Raw genomic sequence first — 5,419 nt, forward strand, 5'->3', positions numbered from 1 at the left:
ATGGAATTGAGATCCGGGCTCTTCGCTGGCCATGGCAGAACACTGACATTTCTGTCTTGCAGGAAATCACGCACAGGACAAGCAGTATGGCTTGTGGCATTGTCATGCTGGAGGGTCATGTCAGGATGAGCCTGCAGGAAGCATACCACATGAGGGAGGAGGATACCTTCCCTGTAACGCACAGCGTTGAGATTGCCTACAATGACAACAAGCTCAGTCTGATGATGCTGTGACACACCGCCCCAGACAATAACGGACCCTCCATCACCAAATTGATCCAGTGTAACGCTCATTCCTTCGACGATAAACACGAATCCGACCATCACCCCTGGTGAGACAAATCCGCGACTCATCAGTGAAGCGCACTTTTTGCCAGTCCTGTCTGATCCAGCGACAGTGGGTTTGTGCCCATAGGCAACGTTGTTGCCGGTGATGTATGGTGAGGACCTGCCTTACAACAGGCCTACAAGCCCTCAGTCTAGCCTCTCTCAACCTATTGCGGACAGTCTAAGCACTGATGGAGGGATTGTGCGTTCCTGATGTAAATCGGGCAGTTGTTGTTGCCATCCTGTACCTGTCCTACAGGTGTGATGTTTGGATGTACCGATCCTGTGCAGGTGTTGTTACACGTGTTCTGCCACTGGGAGGATGATCAGCTGTTCGTTCTGTCTCCCTGTAGCGTCTCTTAGGCGTCTCACAGTACAGACATTGCAATTTATTGCCCTGGCCACATCTGCAGTCCTCATGCCTCCTTGCAGCATGCCTAAGGGACGTTCACGTAGATGAGCAGGTACGTCCGACGCCGACAGAGATGGCCGCCTCGCTTCGCGTTCCTAGGAAACTATGCAGTATTTCGTTTTTCTCTGTATTATTTCTTACATTGTTACCCCAGGAAATCTTAGGTTTTATTGCATACAGTCGGGAGGAACTATTGGATATAAGAGGAACATCAACATCAACTTGGATATAAGAGCAACATTACGACCAGGAATACGACTTTCCCGAAGCGGATCCTCTGTTTGGTCCACCACACAGGACAATGGATTGGATCCCAGCCGGAGACCCAAAACAACGGCACCACCAGAAGGGGCAGACGGAGCGGTCTCCTGGTAAGGCTCCGTAGACGGGCCCTTCGCGCACCTCTCCTGAGCATACTACTCGCCAATGTCCAGTCTCTGGACAACAACGTAGACGAAATCCGAGCAAGGGTTGCCTTCCAGAGAGACATCAGAGATTGTAACATTATTTGTTACCCGGAAACATGGCTCACTCGGGATACGTCATAAGAGTCGGTACAGCCACCTGGCTTCTTCACGCATCGCAACGACAGAAACAAACATCTCTCTGGTATGAAGAAGGGTGGGGGTGTATGCCTTATGATTAACGAGACGTGGTGTGATCATAACAACATACAGGAACTAAAGTCCTTTTGTTCAACTGACCTAGAATTCCTTAAAATCAAATGCCGATCGCATTATCTACCAAGAGAATTCTCTTCAATCATAATCTCAGTCATGTATATCCCCCCAAGCAGACACATCGACAGCCCTGAAGATTTTCATTGGAAACCACATATCCTGAGGCTGCATTTATTGTAGCTGGGGATTTTAAAGGCTAATCTGAAAATAATTTTATCAGCATATCGAATGCACAACCCGGGCTGGCAAAACCCTGGATCATTGTTATTCTAACTTCCGCGACGCGTATAAAGCCGTCCCCCGCCCTCCTCTCGGAAAATCTGACCACGACTCCATTTTGTTGCCCCCAGCCTATAGACAGAAACTAAAACAGGAAACACCCGTGCTCAGGTCTGTTCAACGCTGGTCCGACCAATCGGATTCCACGCTTCAAGATTGCTTCGATCGTGTGGACTGGGATATGTTCCGCATAGCGTCGGACAATAACATTAATGAATACGCTGATTCGTTGAGATAGTTTATTAGCAAGTGCATCGGTGATGTTGTACCCACAGCGTCTATTAAAACATTCCCCAACCACAAACCGTGGATTAATGGGTACCTTTCACGCAAAACTGAAAGCGTGAACCACAGCTTTTAATCATGGCAAGGTGACCGGTAACATGAGCGAATATAAACAGTGTAGCTATTCCCTCTGCAAGGCAATCCAATAAGCTAAGCGTCAGTATAGAGACAAAGTAGAGTCTCAATTCAACGGCTCAGACACGAGAGGTATGTGGCAGGGTCTACAGTCAATCACGGACTACAAAAGGAAAACCAGCCCCGTCGTGGACCCCGATGTCTTGCTCCCAGACAAACTAAACAACCTCTTTGCTCTCTTTGAGGACAATACAGTGCCACTGACACAGCCTGCTATCAAACGTTGCGGGCTCTCCTTCACTCCAGCCAACGTGAGTAAAACATTTAAACGTGTTAACCCTCGCAAGGCTGCCGGACCAGACGGCATCCCCAGCCGCATCCTCAGAGCATGCGCAGACCAGCTGGCTGGTGTGTTTACGGACATATTCAATCAATCCTTATCCAGGTCTGCTGTTCCCACATGCTTCAAGAGAGTCACCATTGTTCCTGTTCCCAAGAAAGCGAAGGTAACTGAGCTAAATGACTATCGCCCCGTAGCACTCACTTCCATCATCATGAAGGGCTTTGAGAGACTAGTCAAGGACCATATCACCTCCACCCTACCTGACACCCTAGACCCACTCCAATTTGCTTACCGCCCCAATAGTTCCACAGACGACGCAATCACACTGCACACTGCCCTAACCCATCTGGACAAGAGGAATACCAATGTATTAATGCTGTTCATCGACTACAGCTCAGCATTTAACACCATAGTACCCTCCAAACACGTCATCAAGCTCGAGACCCTGGGTCTCGACCCCGCCCTGTGCAGCTGGGTACTGGACTTCCTGAGGGGCCGCCCCCAGGTGTTCAGGGTAGGTAACAACATCTCCACCCTGCTGATCCTCAACACTGGGGCCCCACAAGGGTGCGTTCTCAGCCCTCTCCTGTACTCCCTGTTCACCCATGACTGCGTGGCCATGCACGACTCCAACTCAATCATCAAGTTAGCAGACAACACTACAGTGGTAGGCTTGATTACCAACAACAACGAGATGGCCTACAAGGAGGAGGTGAGGGCCCTCGGAGTGTGGTGTCAGGAAAATAACCTCACACTCAATGTCAACAAAACAAAGGAGATGATCGTGGACTTCAGGAAACAGCAGAGGGAGCAGCCCCCTATCCCCCTTAACGGGACAGTAGTGGAGGTGGAAAGTTTTAAGTTCCTCGGCGTACACATCACAGACAAACTGAAATGGTCCACCTACACAGACAGTGTGGTGAAGAAGGCGCAGCAGCGCCTTTTCAACCTCAGGAGGCTGAATAAATTTGGCTTGTCACCAAAAACACTCACAAACCTTTACAGATCCACAATCGAGAGCATCCTGTCGGGCTGTATCACCGCCTGGTACGGCAACTGCTCCGCCCACAACTGTAAGGCTCTCCAGAGGATAGTGAGGTCTGCACAACGCATCACCGGGGGCATCCAGGACACCTACACCACCCGATGTCAAAGGAAGGCCAAAAAAATAATCAAGGACAACAACCACCCGAGCCACTGCCTGTTCACCCCACTATCATCCAGAAGGCGAGGTCAGTACAGGTGCATCAAAGCTGGGACCGAGAGACTGATAAACAGCTTCTATCTCAAGGCCATCAGACTGTTAAACAGCCATCACTAACATTGAGTGGCTGCTGCCAACATACTGACTCATATCTCTAGCCACTTTAATAATGAAAAATTGATGTAATAAATGTATCACTAGCCACTTTAAACAATGCCACTTTATATAATGTTTACATACCCTATATTACACATCTCATATGTATATACTATACTCTATACCATCTATTGCATCTTGCCTATGCCGTTTGGCCATCGCTCATTCATATATTTTTATGTACAGATTCTTATTCATTCCTTTATTTACACTTGTGTGTATAAGGTAGTTGTTGTGAAATCCTTAGGTTAGATTACTTGTTAGATATTACTGCATGGTCGGAACTAAAAGCACAAGCATTTCGTTACACTCGCATTAACATCTGCTAACCATATGTATGTGACAAATCAATTTGATTTGATTTGGACCCTGGGCATCTTTCTTTTGGTGTTGGAGTCAGTAGAAAGGCCTCTTTAGTGTTGTAAGTTTTCGTAACTGTGACCTTAATTGCCTACCTTCTGTAAGCTGTTAGTGTCTTTAACGACAGTTCTACAGGTGCATGTAGCTTGTTCAATGAACCATAAACAATTAATCATGGGAAACAGTGTTTAAACCCTTTACAATGAACACTATACTTGGAGTATCGATATCATCCAAAATAATATTGTGATATGTAACTGTATCGATTTTTATCTCCACCATCACTACTGTTCTGCTCTTGGATCATCATATGATACATACTAGCCATTTTTTACTCTATGGGTCTTATATGCAGTTGGTGTGAAACCAGGGCCAAAAATAGGTTCCAAGCTATGGACTGGAATCTCCTGCCAGATAAAGAAAGTTCCAACAGCTCAGGCAGAAACTCTCGACTAACAAGCCTTTTACATCTGATTATAGCATGACATCAACTCCCACACAAAGTAAACAGACAAATGGATGGGCTCAGCAGCACTGAGTCTCATACAAAAACACAAATTCCAACTTTTCTTCTACTTTCAAACTAACTCTCCGTCCTCCACTAGATGACTTTGCGACAGCGCGGTCCAATCTCAACGCAGGTGGTCCACATTTCAAATGCAGCGCATAAATCATTGAGATGGGCAGCGGTCGGACGTGCTTCCAGGATGTCCTAAAAAAGTCTGAGGTCTGGGGAGGCGAGCCGTCGCCACGGCGCAGCCTCCCTCCCACCCACAGCAGGGGAGCAGTCCTATCAGGGGTGCGCACGATGCACATGCATGTTTGAAAGGCAAAGTGGAAGAAGAAAAAAGCTCACGGAGGAAGAAAGATGAAAAAGAGAGAAAGTGCTTGGGCAGCAGAACTCAAGGCCAAAATCTATTTAATCACAGAATAAGGACAGTTCAAGAAGTGGCAATGTAATAATCCACCGCCTCTCCCAGTGACCCTGCAGCCGGCGCGTTTTATGACAGTGAATACATTTATGTGCGAACCCGCGCCCACCAAGCTCATTCCATCCGGTCTAGAAACGGGCCTAGAAATTAATCAAACTTTTCAAACACACCCAGCCTAGGTGCTTGAGCACCCAGCCCACCTCCTATGAAATTCAACCCAGCTGCCGCAGTGAGCAAAGTAACCGAATAAACAAACCAACTAAACTGATAATGACAATAAGTAATAACCTGGGCGGAATGAAAGGATGAAGGTCAGTAATTGCGAGGCGGTGAGAGATAGGAGGGTGGTGTGTTTTGTTTTTTTCTG

The sequence above is a fragment of the Oncorhynchus nerka genome, linkage group LG12, assembly GCF_034236695.1.
Source record: "Oncorhynchus nerka isolate Pitt River linkage group LG12, Oner_Uvic_2.0, whole genome shotgun sequence".
In the NCBI taxonomy this organism is placed as follows: domain Eukaryota; kingdom Metazoa; phylum Chordata; class Actinopteri; order Salmoniformes; family Salmonidae; genus Oncorhynchus; species Oncorhynchus nerka.